Below are 16,195 nucleotides of genomic sequence, written 5' to 3'. Positions count from 1 at the left end.
ATGGATGGGAAGGGGATTCGGGGGGGAGGGGATGATGGAGGGGGGGAGGTAGAGGGGGGTTGCCAAGCATGGGATGCTAAGGTGGGAGGGGAAGATGGCAGTGATGCTGCTTATGTTGGGTAAACAATGATTGTAATATTGTCGATACTGATTGGTAAATATTCATCTGGATTACGAACTACGTTGTAATAATAATAATAAATAATTAATAATAATATTTTTATTCACAATAACGTAAACCATCACTGAAAAAATCAGTTTGAGCAATGTGAGGCTCTGAACCAACATTGTGGTGAATACCAGACACGAACCTTAACCCACTAAACCACAACAGAACACAAGCAATTCAACCTGGGACACTCCTGAGTCACTGAGGAAGTTTGGAGTCCCCAGCTGGTGCCACGACTAGATTTTATTAATTGCCCGCCGGCACCCTGGTCGACGACCGGGCCGCGGGGACGCTGAGCCCCGGAAGCACCTCAAGGTAACCCTGGTGTCGGTAGCGGACTTATCCACCAACGCTTCCTTCACAACACAAAGAAATCACACTGGCTTGAAATATCAATTATAAATTCAGTTAGAGCAGTGAGGATCTTCACCATGTGTGTGTCTATATATATATATATATATATATATATATATATATATATATATATATATATATATATATATATATATATATATATATATATATATATATATATATATATATATATATATATATAACGTGAAGGTAACCTCTCAGGATACCCGAACCTAATTAGCCCTAGCTGTGTGTTCTTGTTATTATGTTATTGATATATTTCTCAATAACTGGGTTCTTTTTAATAACAAGGAAAGGTTTTCCAATTAGATTCTATCCCCCTATGCTCCCAGACTCACGGATTTTGCCAAGAACAATCAAATTACATTGCAAGACTCGATCAGATTATTTTGGTTTACTGAATTTGGTGCGAGTGTGTGTATGTGTGTGTGTGTGTGTGTGTGTGTGTGTGTGTGTGTGTGTGTGTGTGTGTGTGTGTGTGTGTGTGTGTGTATGTCTGTGTCTGTGTGTATACACACACGTATTAAAATACTGGAATATGCGGCTGAAGCGTGGAGTCCACATCTAGTCATTCACAAAATGAAATTAGAAAAGGTTCAAAAGTATGCCCTTAGGCTACTCCCCGAGCTGAGAGGAATTAGCTACGAGGAAAGATTACTGGAAGTGAATCTTACGACACTAGAAGACAGAAGTGTTAGTAGAGACATGATCACTACCTACAAAATTCTCAGAGGAGTTAACAGGGTTGATAAAGATAAACTGTTTATCCCGGGTGGTACGTGAACAAGGGGACAGAGGGGAAAACTGAGTACCCAAATAAGCCACAGGGACTTTAGAACTTTGTTAGTGTCAGAGTAGTTAAGAGATGGAATGCATTAGGCAGTGATGTGATGGATGCTGACTCCATACACAGTTTCAAATGTAGATATGATAGAGCCCAGTAGGCTCAGGAATCTGTACACCAGTTGATTGACAGTTGAGAGGCAGGACCAAGGAGCTAGAACTCTTCGCAAGCACAATTAGATGAGTACATGCAAGCGGAGATATCATAGTCCAGCTTCCGTCGTTAAGCTGGTGCTTGGCATGCTGTTAAGAACTAATAATACAACTGGTGTGTGTTAACTAGGTGTGGTGGACTCACTCCGTCTGTCGGCGTCAGGACAGGTCATCACGGCGACATAGTCTGTTGCAATATTTCCAGTTACATATGTGTAAGTGTCATCAATAGTCTAGCAAATTGTTTCTGGGGAAACCTATTTTGCTATTTTCTAACCAGTGTTATCTTGAGGTTATCTTGAGATGATTTCGGGGCTTTTAGTGTCCCCGCGGCCCGGTCCTCAACCAGGCCTCCACCCCCAGGAAGCAGCCCGTGACAGCTAACTAACACTCAGGTACCTATTTTACTGCTAGGTAACAGGGGCATAGGGTGAAAGAAACTCTGCTCATTGTTTCTCGCCGGTGCCCGGGATCGAACCCGGGACCACAGGTCCAGCGTGCTGTCCGCTCGGCCGACCGGCTCCCACATCAGCTGTTACTTGGGTTACTTGTCAGTATGAGAAAAATGAGTCAATAGTTGATATTGATCTTTTTTTTCATGGACACTGAAGCATGTATATTCTTGTAGCATGAGTGTCTTAAGTTAAAATGCGCGGGTATGGTTGAAGTTCCCAAGGCGGTCCAAGCACGGTGGAACTGCTTAACCCAACCTTTTATTATGTTGCAATACAGGTACACAAAGCTGCTGAGAACAACGCTGGTCAAATGATTTACCGTAAAATTGGTAGAGTTTCAGGGGCAGAACTGGCAATAAAATAGGTTGTCAGAGGTCAAAACAGATAAGTCCTCTTAATGCCTCTCAACATGATCGGTACAGATCATCTTTGAAGATTCTATTTGTTTCTTAACCAAGAAACGTTTCCTAATTTTTTACTTAAATTACAGAACTTTGCAACGCGTCATTACCCCCCCCCCACCAGCACCGCCACCAGGACACCCACCAATAGACCATCATCACCATCACTGGTACTACCATCACTGGTACTACCATCACTGGTACTACCATCACAAACAACAGCATAAGTACAACCATTACAACCATCAGCATCACAATTAACTTCCTCAGGAACATGACCAACATCACCATTTCCAGGAGTGCAAGAAACAGGAGCACTACTGCCACATTGGCGGTATGAACAGTAGCAGGAACATCCTTAGTGGCTGTGTCAAGATAATAAGTGACAGCAGCCGCTGTCTCAGCAGAAGCAGACGTCTTCTGGCAGCAGAAGCCGTCTGCGTGTGTGTGTAATTACAAAACGGACCGCGTGGAGGCGAGGTGCTGATGAAGCAGGGGTTAAGCAAGATAAAGGAGGATGATTATGTTGGTGGAGCGTAAGCCAGTGCTTTAGTGAGGGCGGGACGTGAGAGGGCCTGGAGCAGGAGGTGCATCCACCAGAAGAGGAAGAATGTGAAAATGACAATGAAGACAAAGAAAATGGAAGTAGGCAGTGAATTTGATGTTGTTGATGATGATAATTCTGATTTTGATCATTCTAATGAGCGAGATGATACTGATTATAATGAGGATAATTTACACTATACATGTATTCTAGTTTCTATCTCAACCCTACATACTACCAGCCTCTGCCGCAGCCATCACTACCATCTTCACCACCAGCAGCCATGCACCACCAGCAACCATTGTCATCTACCACTTACAATAACTACAATCATGGTCACTATCAGACAGTAACTTCACCAGCAGTTGTCACCTACCAACATTTACTGCATCACTATCATATCAACCAACTACCACCATCAACCACCTCCAGCCATCACCATCTAACCTCCACTTCCATCCTACCTCACGTAAGTGTAAGATCAGACAACTTCTTTTATTTTTAACTACCACCAGAGTCTATTAACAATATTACTGACGATCCTAATGAAACTACAAACTAAAATCTGCTATCCTCCAACAGCCCATTTGAAGTCTGATCTTTGAAATGAATTTATTTAATGAGCAAATTATAAGTTTTTCATTAAGAATAACCTATAACCGGTACCAAGTTACAATCATGTTGTGTTCAGGATGAACCAGGAGTTATGTACCAGAACAATCTTCAGTCGTCATAATTTCCAGCGTACCTACATGTTAAAAGAGACCGAGTTCCGTAATGCGAGTCAGCGTAGACATGAATGGTCGCTAATGGAGTGATGGCTTTAGGAATGGCACAACCAACATGAGGTTGTTGCTGACTGAGGGCCTCGTGTTGTAGTCTCTAACGTTTGGTTATACCTAAAGTTGTACAAGGTTGTGGGAGACCTTAAAAATATTTACACAGCAATAACGCCGCTGACAACTCTTCGGAGTTGAAAACTTTGATGAACTAATCAATTTAACCAAAAGAGGTCAGGATTAGAGATGATGTTTCTCTACACTCATCTCTAGAGAAGATGTTATAACAGGTTATAACACTGATATAACCATTATAATACAGACAGGCAAATTATATATGCTTCTGGTTATAATGGATACCGTAAACCCGGTGGACGGAGAGCGTTGGTTTACATCCATTAGTTCTCTCTCTCTCTCTCTCTCTCTCTCTCTCTCTCTCTCTCTCTCTCTCTCTCTCTCTCTCTCTCTCTCTCTCTCTCTCTCTCTCTCTCTCTCTCTCTCGCTCTCTCTCTCTCTCTCTCTCTCTCTCTCTCTCTCTCTCTCTCTCTCTCTCTCTCTCTCTCTCTCTCTCTCTCTCTCTCTCTCTCTCTCTCTCTCTCTCTCTCCTCTCTCTCTCTCTCTCTCTCTCTCTCTCTCTCTCTCTCTCTCTCTCTCTCTCTCTCTCTCTCTCTCTCTCTCTCTCTCTCTCTCTCTCTCTCTTTCTCTCTCCCTCTCTCTCTCTCTCTCTCTCTCTCAACCCTCGGGTCTCACGGTCTCAATATACCTGCCAAGGACGACCCTTGTCCTGCGTTCCTTTCCTCCCTGAAGTTCGGACACAGTTTCCTCCTCTCTTGACCTTTCATTTCTTCCCGTGACGTCTTTACTTGAATAGAGGTCGCGGTTATGGTGCTCTAAATATTGACTTTCGCCCATCAAGGTCACTTTTTTGCCAGAGGAAAGGAGTGGTTTGAGGAGAATAAGGAACTTTATGCGCTCATAAATCAGTATTTGAGTCCCAAATAAAAAGGAAGGTTGATAAAAATGACAAAATTTTATATAATATTTGCGGACGATCGGAGATTTTGAAATTTCCTTGCGGACGTGTTGATATATCTGGTTCATTGTGGTATTATATATTTTGTAATCTATGTATGTCCAGCCTGTAACTGGGCTTTCATTTTGACTAGATTATCTTCTGTTAAGTTTGGATCTTCCGTAGCCTTCTATATCACATGTAAAAACACACAAGCTCACACACACATTCACACGCTCCATACACTTGTGTAGGAGCGTAGCTTTAGAAGCTTGTGTAAAAAGTTTAGAAACTTTAGAAAAAGTTTAGAAGAAGTTTAGAAACTGCCTTTAGAAACTTGTGTATGGAATCGTTTATTACTTTGTATACCACTTATGGTATACAAGGCCAATCCTGGAATGTGCAGCTATAGCCTGGAGTCCGTACCTAGTTAAACACAAGACAAAGTTAGAGAAGATTCAGAGGTATGCCACCAGAATAGTCCCGGAACTGAGAGGTATGAGTTACGAGGAAAGGCTTAAGGAGCTGAACCTAACGTCCCTAGAAAACAGAAGAGTAAGGGGAGACATGATAACCACTTACAAAATTCTCAGGTGAATTGATAGGGTGAACAAAGACAAACTCAATAGAAATAATTTTCTCAGTGTCAGAGTAGTTTTTTTCAGGGAACTTCCTGCGCGGGCCCTAAGCCTCTGGCTGGCCTACTAAGTGTTGCTTGTTTATGTTTTACTTTCAGAGTAGTTAATAAATGGAATGCATTAAACAGTAATGTTGTGGAGGCAGACTTCATACACAGTTTCATATGATAGAGTCCAGTAGGCTCAAGAATCTGTACACCAGTTGATTGACGGTTGAGGGGCGGGACCAAAGAGCCAAAGCTCAACCCCAGCAAACTCAACTAGGTGCGTACACACTCACACACAGAATAAGCACTGCTTTCAGACATCACAATATCTTTGGGGACTATTAATACTTTGAGGGATCCCCAATGGTCTCAGACACGATTTGTTTTACACCTGGGGGTACGTGAGCCTCGCGCCCTTCTTCTAGGACACCAGAAGAAGCTAAGAGGTGCTAGGTTCTGTAAATAGACTAAAAATTGTATTATAAAACACGAAGATGTCCGGGATAAACAGCACCGTTCATTTGAATATTAAGATGCTAGACCAAGGACACCTTACACAACCCCAGCAAGAATATTGAGAGCATTCACGAACAAGCAAACACAGAACTGAGACATATGGTAAGAAATTATCAAAGCAGATATAACATACCAAAAGGAGTCCTGGGGGTGTGGGGGGAGGAATATTGTTTCAGATAAATGTTGGCTAAGTAGCGGAGCCCAGGAGCTGAGGCCCAGTTCTTGACCAAACAAACAGGTGACACGCCACCACACGAGGCAGGGCGAGAGGGACACACCGGAGCGCTGGCCCTGTAGAGCTTGGGTTACAGGGAAGGTCGTCTGGCCAGTTCTCATGTATCCTGGTTCGAACCCCCACCTAGTAACGTGGTAGGTCTGGAGAACATATAAAGAGAGAAAGAAGCAATATGAGAGAGAGAGGGAGAGAGAGAGAGAGAGACAGAGAGAGAGAGAGAGAGAGAGAGAGAGAGAGAGAGAGAGAGAGAGAGAGAGAGAGAGAGAGAGAGAGAGAGAGGGAGAGAGAGAGAGAGAGAGAGAGGGAGAGAGAGAGAGAGAGAGAGAGAGAGAGAGAGAGAGAGAGAGAGAGAGAGAGAGAGAGAGAGAGAGAGAGAGAGAGAGAGAGAGAGAGAGAGAGAGAGGGAGAGAGAGAGAGAGAGAGAGAGAGAGAGAGAGAGAGAGAGAGAGAGAGAGAGAGAGAGAGAGAGAGAGAGAGAGAGAGAGAGAGAGAGAGAGAGAGAGAGGGAGAGAGAGAGAGAGAGAGAGAGAGAGAGAGAGAGAGAGAGAGAGAGAGAGAGAGAGAGAGAGAGAGAGAGAGAGAGAGAGAGAGAGAGAGACAGAGAGAGAGAGACAGAGAGAGAGAGAGAGAGAGAGAGAGAGAGAGAGAGAGAGAGAGAGAGAGAGAGAGAGAGAGAGAGAGAGAGAGAGAGAGAGAGAGAGAGAGAGAGAGAGAGAGAGAGAGAGGGAGAGAGAGAGAGAGAGAGAGAGAGAGAGAGAGAGAGAGAGAGAGAGAGAGAGAGAGAGAGAGAGAGAGAGAGAGACAGACAGACAGACAGACAAACAGGCAAGCATAACAGGCTACATACACTCCCCCACATCAATAAAAGCCTCGGTGACTGTGCTCACACATCAAGCGCCATTTAGCCTCCTTAATTTGTGTGACATTTAACCTGTTTTATATTTTGCATTTTTTTTTACTTTTTCCTATCTGCGTCGTTAATTAAAGGTGGATGACAAACAAATATGTTGTGAGCGCAGGACAGCAACGTAATGAGGAAGGAAACTTTTCTACATAATATTTCAAAAGAGCGGAGAGCAACGTATTAATTGGGCAGACAGAGAGAGAGAGAGAGAGAGAGAGAGAGAGAGAGAGGCAGACAGAGAAAGAGAGTTAACTGTTATAACCAGAAATAGACTTGAGACAAACAGACCAACTTACAAATAGTTAAGTAGTATGTCATGATAACGGAGCCATCTCCGTCCTAGTACAATCTTAGTCGTACAATCTTAGTACAGATTAGTACAATCACACGAACATACATGTAGACATGATATGTTGCATGGGAGTCAGGAGCCAACACATAACACCGCTGAAGGTTTTGATTTTTTAGATTATTGTGCACCCCATACTCATCCTGTGAGCGGTAGCGCAAAAAGAATTACATTGAGCACAAAAAATCCTATGCCACACCACAACGGGGATTATTACATTAACAATGACTTCCGTCATGCACACCTTATAATTATAATAAGTTGTGCAGGACATACTCACACACTCTTTGACCAAAGAGCCAAAACTCAACCCCGAAAACACAACTAGGTGAGTACACACACACACACACACACACACACACACACACACACACACACACACACACACACACACACACACACACACACATCATATAATATAACTAAAAATACAAACAGCATCAACATAGAAAACAGTAATATTAAGATATGTATGCCTACCTTCCCTGAGTAAAACCATTTGCCTTGAACAGCTACCAGTTTCCTTTTCGAGGAAGGCAATATTCTCGCCGGAGAAGCATTTTCTTAGTGTAAAGAGACTTTTAACCCACTTTTAATACGAACTCTTGCCGAAATAGCTCAGGCGATCGGCCAGTATCTGGAAGCGACTCGTTACCTCACTCTGTGTGTGTGTATAGCACCAGTTTCCCAAACGTTAGTTTACTCGTCCAGGATCCTAAATGCTTCGCTTCTGCTGTATATGAAAGGGTCTTTCGCTTGTCATGGTTGTTAAGGGGTTAATTTGGCAGTTCTCAGGTAATCGTTTGGGGATTAGGGAGAGGCATATTGGCGTAGTTTGGTGGTGGTGGTGTGTGTGTGTGTGTGTGTGTGTGTGTGTGTGTGTGCGTGTGTGTGTGTGTGTGTGTGTGTGTGTGTGTGTGTGTGTGTGTGTGTGTGTGTGTGTACTCACCTAGTTGTACTCACCTAGTTGTGTCTGCGGGGGTTGAGCTCTGGCTCTAGAAACTCCATTCCTTTCTCATTAGTGGGGCCAATCTGCCTCCTCCCCTTCCTATCCTCTCTTTCCCTATTGCAGTGTAGTCCTGGAGAAACACCACATTCGTAATGATTCCTGATAGTTTTGTTTCCGTGAGTCCAATTACATCCGGGCTCACTGCTTGTGGTATTTCCCTAAGTTCCCTTGCCTTGCTTGTGATTCTTTTTATTTTCGAGTACATTACCTTGAAGCTGACTCTCTTCTGTCCATCCTAAGTTTCTGATGATTCCACTGGAGTTAGAGGACAAGGTGGGAGAGAGAGTCAGACACACAGGCAGAAAAATAGTCCCGGGAGACAGCCGGATACACTATCTAGTTATGAACAAATCCACAAGGGCCGTGATGAGCGTTCGAACCTACGTCCGGGATGATCCCGGACGCGCCTCAGTCGATTCCTTGTGGATTTGTTCATAGAATTCACGCTATTGTGAATTCTGTGTGTAAATCTAGTTATATAAAATATCAGTCTCAAGAACAGTAACATCAACAAAATGAAACATAAAATCCCCTCCATCCTCCCATTCCTCTACTTTGTGTCGGAGAAGTTGGAGGCCGGGGGGTGGGGGGGGGGGGGTGGGGGTGGGAGGTTGTCATATCAGGGAAGAGGTTTAGGAGAGGGGGAGAATGAGGTGAAGTGTTGATATAATATATTGTGCATGGGGAAGTAATGAGAACGTTAAAACACGGCTCAGGTGTAATTAATTAGTCTAGTTGGCTTCTATTGACAGGGATATCAAGGTCGTGAAGCATGCTGAGGCTGGACGCCAGATGGCACTGTACCAACTCTGTTTGTCATGCTTATTCCCACATTTTGACACTCGGTCCTGCCTGTAATTGATAATTTTAAATTGTCAGTTGTAAGCACGATTGAAGTTGCCAAGTGAAATTGGCAACTTCGGCTCCTAATACTGGCAATTTTCCCCAATTACTGGAATATCTCACTGGCGCAAAGCCCCAATCTGTTAACAACTTCATTCACCCCCTTTTCACTGGCACTCTATCCAGCTTACTGAAATCGGCACAATCTTCCACCGGGCCTCCATCACACTTACTATAATCCCCCACCATCCCACTGTCTTTCAACACTTTTCTTCCCGGGTTCCTTTGTTTTATCTCACTGCGTATTCCTTGTACTCTTCCTATGCTTCTATCACCACAATTCCTTTACACCGGCGCTGTTTCCTTGCCCCTACTGACATCTCCATCTCTCCTCTCCCCATATGGAACCTTCAGTCTGCCGTCTCATTCCACACTCTAACCTCACCAGGCCTCAGAGCCCATTGTTATTTCCTGTGTTACAGTATTTTTACCTGAGCTTATTTCACTCACCAATTATGAAGATTCTTCTAGCATCCCGTACATTAACGACTCGATATCCTTTACTTTTGGAGAGTAATAGGAGGTTTTGAGTGAATTTATACATATTTCCTTGTTATTCCCTTGTTATTCTAACAAAGGAATAAATATTTCCTTGTTATTCCCGGACCTTTGAATCTTCGAAAAAAAATATATGAGAGTAACTTGACCCAATATTCATATCTTGGCTACTCAGCTTTGAGAAGTAAATTTGAGACTTGGATATCAATTTGGATAATTAAATTGAGATTACTTATTTTACTTAAACCGGCTAAATAATAGTGATATAGGAGAGAAAGTTTTATGGGAGGGTCTTAGAATATAATCGTCAAGCGTTGCGGGGCGGAGTCTTTGATACGCAATGCCAGTCACCGGAGCCTTGAGGCCTCCAGCGCCTCTTCCCGACACGGTGCCACTCTTCCGTGGCACCAAAAGCTACTCCTTAACATATCACTGCCACTTCCACCACACCCTTACTACCACCACCAACACCACCACCTCTTATTATCTTAACCCTTCCCTTCCCCCCCTGACACACTATACCTCCATCGTGCAACACTATACATGCCTCCGTGGCACTCCACCACCCCTACGTGGCACTCTACCGTCCCTACGTGGCGCATCACCACGTGACACTCCACCACGTGGCACTCCACCACGTGGCACTCCACCACGTGGCACTCCACCACGTGGCACTCCACCACCTGGCACTCCACCTCAGTGTAGCACAGAGTTCTGAACATATAATACTTGGGGTAAGAAACAGTATTATATGAAACTAATTAACTATAATTGTTGTCGTAATTACACTCCATGAAAGCTTGTATAAAGCCAGCGTTGTGTTGCGACATTATACAATATACATAATTATAATTCGACGACAGTCTGAAGTTAATCCTAAAGCCTTGTGTATATGGAAATGTTTGTGTGATGAAGGGTATTATCAGGGGGGGGGGGGGAAGCGCCAGGCCATTACGACTATATAGCACTAGGAAGGGGTCAGGATAAGGATTTGGGATGGGACGAAGGGAAAGGAATGGTACCCCAACCACTTGGACGGTCGGGGATTGAACGCCGACCTGCATAAAGCGAGACCGTCGCTCTACCGTCCAGCCCAAACGAAAACAAACTCAGTGTCATCTTTCATTTAATTGATCATATCCAAGGAAGGACGTTTTTAGCCTTTGTTGAATCACATTCAAATAATGGTTATGTATAAATGATTCTGCGTGAGGAAGCTATTATATAACCCATAGATATGTAGATCTTATGAAAAATCTGCCCAGTCTATAGATTATTACTCGCGGTTTTTTTATGAGACATGTGAAAGCTTTCGCAGGTAAATTAAGCAAATTTGCATGTCTGAGTGAGGCATTACATAGATGCAATAGGGTTTACGTCTCACTATAAATCAAGTGAGAAACTCACTAACTGCTTGTGACTCGACGCAGCACCTCCAGACACTTTGAGAACGTCAAATTATGTTCCATCTTTTAGCAGCTTCCTGGGCACCAAAACATAAGCTTGCATAATTTTTTTTAATCATGTGCACCCCATTCTCGCAGGAGGAGTATGGGGTGCATAATAAACTACCGCTAACAGGAGAAGTATGGGGTGCATAATAAACTACCGCTGGCAACAATAACAAATATTCCTGAACTCTTCAGTCTAATATTTTTATAGATATTTCATATTGTGCTATAATGGTAATAATATATTAGTATTATTATAGCTAATATATATATATATATATATATATATATATATATATATATATATATATATATGTAATAATAATAATTAATAATAATAATAATATTGATAATAAAGATAATATTGATAATTAAGATAATAATATTAATAATAATAACACCGGCATCAGCATAGTCTGAGACTGTCCTTTCATTTTCATTCGCAGCTGTGATGATTTATCTAAACGGAGTTTAATTTCCGGCGGAGGTGAAATGTAAGATAGTGTATGGCTGGGGATGGTGTCGTGAGGCTCTCTCTTACCAACTGTAACGATGCTGGGCGATCCCAGACTGCTCGAGGGGAGAAGCATACATATTATCACGTACACAATATATATATATATATATATATATATATATATATATATATATATATATATATATATATATATATATATATATATATATATATATATATATATATATATTGCTACCAGTTATATTTCAGCTCCTCAGTGTGTTTTCATTTACTGGAAAAACGCCTGCTGTGTCCTTGGCTCCTCTCCGGAAGATAAGAAGCTGCAAGTGATTCACTAACTTGCATTTTATAATTTTAATATTTTAAAGGCCTGACGCACATCGCCTAAATAACCCATATTTTGATGAGGTTCTCAGCATCTTCGCAGGGAAAGGAAAAGTGAATACAAATTTTTCACGTTATACTTAATATTTAAGATTAGTTGAGGCGTTACCCCTGTCGATGTCGGCTGGGACAGTAGGGACGGTGTAAGCTTACAGTTTTCTTTTCTTTTCTTGAGGATGATATAAGAAGTACCTAAATAGAAGTTGCCTGTTGATAGTTGGATGAGTGTTTGATATGTAGCGCTTCGGTTATCTAAAATGTTATATTGTCATTGTATCCGTCGATCATTTCCATCTTTTTGGTCAGGACATCGCTGGTGATGGCCTTGATGTGTGTGTATAGAAGAGATGTGAACTTTGATACAGCCTTGTTGTTTGTGCATTGTCAATGTCGCCTTGAAAGAGATGTCTTGCCTATATATTGAGATAGCTGGGGTTGACAGTTAGCAAAGGGAGATGCAAAAGCAGGTTCCTTTCAATAACGGATACTTTATGTGAGATAGATAATTACAAAATGGTGAATTGGCATGCTTCGTTTGACGAAGAGATCATCGCTACAAAATCTATCCTCAGAAAAGAACTAATGTCCTTCAAGCTTTCAAAGTCAACAACCAAAACATTAAAACATGTGGGCAGCACAAATACCTTGCAGTTGGTATCAACAGTGACACTGTAAACTACCTGCAGCATAGGCTAAAATAAATACTTAAACCACTGAAATCAGTTACTGGTAAGAATATTGGCTTAAAATAAACTAGACTATTTTACTTTATGCTTGTTTAGATTCCTAGTTGATTATCAAGCCTTTGCACCTTATTTTGAATAAACTGGAAACAATATAAAATGAAGCCATTAGGCCCATTTTTGGTGCTACCGTTACCTGTGGCAGGTGGCTACAAGTGACGAATTTCCCCAGTCGTGAGCACGCCAATTGGAATCAATAAAGCAGAACCTGCTCACGAATCAGAGCAGGAACTGACTCATGATCTCTGGCACTACATTATTGGATGTCTAGTCATTAATCCTTCAGACCTGATGGTAGGAGGCACCTGGATCTTTACATTCACTTTATTAACTCTCGTGTTCTTGAAGATATCATCATAATGCACCCAAAGTTTGCCAGTGCAGACTACTAATCACATGGCTCTGTATGACTAACCATCATGTGAAATGAGGATTTTCAACATCACTTAGCAAGCTCTGGATGCACTGTGTAACCATTCATATAGTCAACGTTTACTGCATAAAGATGTAGATAAATGATACAAAAAATATAAAGAGCTCTTCCCGAAGGAGTGGTAAAAAAATCCATTTTCAAAAGTTGTTAAACCAATTAAAATTTTACAGAAAGCGAATTCTAAATGTTGTCGAAGCCATCGAAGGAGTAACGAAAACCTATCGAATGCATTTCAGATACGTACTTTTAAAAAAATATACAAACTTTTTTGAGAGATGTTTTGTTTTACGCAATACTGATAGTTTTTTAATTATTCACGATTTCATTTATTTATGCAACAAATACTGAATGTACACGAATTTTTATTTTGGCTAAAACCAATTTTCAGTTACTTTGTATCAAGGGTATGAATATATATGGAGTCAACTGTATTCACCTATTTGTTCTCGCCTAGATGTGCAGCATTCGTTAAGCTTTTGCCCTTAGATCTTGTCTGTCAGCTTTAGTCGACTGGTGCACAGGTTCCTGAACCCTTGGGGGTCACTTGTCATATCAACGTGTGAACCATGTATGAAGTTTCTTAAACCACACAGCATTTTAGGGAGTTCTTATTATCATCTGCCCCTAGCATTACATGAGGTCGAAAATCACAGTGACTCATTCGGGGTATTTAGTTTCCACCCGGGTTTCCTCGTTACAGTACCACCCATTCGAAAACAAAAAAATCTTGTCTGGTGTGTTTATTCTGGGCATTCATACCTCTTCTGATTTTTATCCTTTCCCGTGGCGTGATCAATATTTCTCATTTTTTCTCCTCGTTGTTGATATCTCTCGGCTATGGAACTATTCTGGAGGGAAAGCTCTGGACTTTCTCAATTCTCGTTTTCAGTTTGCGAACCAATGGACCTCAAGCCTTTTTTTTTATGCAGGGAAATTCCTGCTCGGGCCCTAAGCCTCTGTCTGGCCCACTAAGTGTTGCATGGTGGGCCAGCCAGAGACTTAGGGCCGATGTTGCATCCTCTAGAATTAGTCTGACATATGTGGAATGAAGAGATCCTGAATGACATCTTAATGAGATTTCTGAAGGCGCTTTTTAAGGAGGTTGACCTAAATGCACCTGACATGATCATAGTGATCTGGGCTTCGGGAGACTGGTTCGGTGTGATACAAACTTCTAAGTATTTTTTTATGATCTTCTCCAGGTGTGTTTCCTTTCCCAATTAGTACTTTGTGTCTGGCTTCGCGGAACCAGCACCCAATTTTATTACTTTCCAATAGCTCCAGTAGTTCTTAGTTGACTCTTCATGTCAATGTTTTTCTTTTTTTAAATTTGACCAGATCATTCTATAATATTCTACAATATTCATTAGTATTCATCCTTCGTATAATTATTTACTCTTCGCAAACATTAATGGGAATGGATCTGTTATCTCTGGGAGATCTTTGACACGGGAACATAAATCATCTTAATGAAGTTATTGAAATTGGCCCCTGTGTCTATTCTGTATTTTTTAAGTGCATCCCAGAAAGCATTTTAAAAGACTGTCTTATGCTTCCCGGCCTCTTTTCTCGTGACGTTAGTCACAACAGGCTTCTGGATCAGCTGGAATACATACACGAAGAATAGTGTAACCTCAAGAATGTAAAAGACGAAAACCTTATTCAGAGTAAACTTGTGGTAAAATAATGGAGCAAGTGAAGGAAAAAACATTGCGTTATAGGACTAACTAAAAGGCTGTTGCTACCTTAGGAACTGTCGCTCTACAGTCTACCCTGTACTCTCATCTAGGTGAGTAGAGTTCAGTGAATGGCAGGAAAGGAAATAATTAGAAGAACACACTAAGCTTGGATGAATATCTAGCCAGCCTCTTGATTCGGACTCTTTGATTTGCCACTCAATACAAAATCTTGGGCTAAACGGTAGAGCGACGGTCTCGCTTCATGCAGGTCGGCGTTCAATCCCCGACCATCCAAGTGATTGGGCACCATTCCTTCCCCCCTGTCTCATCCCAAATACTTATCCTGACCCCTTCAAAGTGCTATATAGTCGTAATGTCTTGGCGCTTTCCCCAGAAACTTCCCTTCCATACAAAATCCAGCTTTCTAACCTAACCAGAAATATCTAATCCCGATCAACTCACCAAACCTATCGACTCCGATGCATCGAAAACGTATTTATATCTCTTAGGCATTACTTTTCATAGCAAGATGTAAGTTATTAATACTAATAGTTACCATAACGTAAAAATAACGCGACCAGTTAGTTGAGAGGACGGAAGGATCGTCACAGCGAAGGGACTCGAGGAACCGACCGGAACTGGGGATAGAGGGATGGGAGGGGTGAAGGAACAATGTCCAACAACGTGAACCTTTGAGGGGATGTCAGTGAGTATAAATTAATTTGAAGTCGAGAGGCGGGACCCTTGAACCAAGACTTCAACCCAAGAGGCTCAAGTTAGGTGAACAAACACGGTGCACGCAACGCCAACAAAACACCACAGGTGCAGCGGTGTTTGTGTGCTTCACGACGCGTGTTTTGTCTCAAGAACACAATCTCAAGAACCGCACTCTCACTGGACATGCGGGACCCGAAAATAATACCGCTTGTGTGGTCACGCACGCACTCACGCGCTAGCACACAGAAGCAGTGATGGCCGAGTGGTTAAGGCGTCTGACTAGAAATCAGATGGGATCTTCCCGCGTAGGTTCGAATCCTACTCACTGCGAAAACACTGGTTTTGACATGATCACCACAGACAAGATTCTCAGAGGAATTTATAGGGTAGATAAAGACAGACTATTTAACACAAGGGGCACCCGCACTAGGGGACACAGGTGGAAATTGAGTGCCCAAATGAGCCACAGAGATATTAGAAATAATTTTTTTAGTGTTAGAGTAGTTGACAAATGGAATGCATTAAGAAGTGATGTGGTGA

General features: G+C 42.1%; 1 non-coding gene across 1 annotated transcript; it reads left to right on the top strand.

Moving 5' to 3' along the window:
- Positions 1 to 15,903: 15,903 nt before the first annotated feature.
- TRNAS-AGA (transfer RNA serine (anticodon AGA)) lies at positions 15,904 to 15,985 on the top strand. Its single transcript has one exon. It is a non-coding gene; the product is annotated as a tRNA-Ser (tRNA).
- The last annotated feature ends 210 nt before the right edge of the window (positions 15,986 to 16,195 follow it).

The sequence above is a fragment of the Procambarus clarkii genome, chromosome 18, assembly GCF_040958095.1.
Source record: "Procambarus clarkii isolate CNS0578487 chromosome 18, FALCON_Pclarkii_2.0, whole genome shotgun sequence".
Taxonomy (NCBI): Eukaryota; Metazoa; Arthropoda; class Malacostraca; order Decapoda; family Cambaridae; genus Procambarus; species Procambarus clarkii.
The sequence above is the reverse complement of the archived record's forward strand: the minus strand, read 5'-3'. Positions and strand labels throughout refer to the sequence as shown.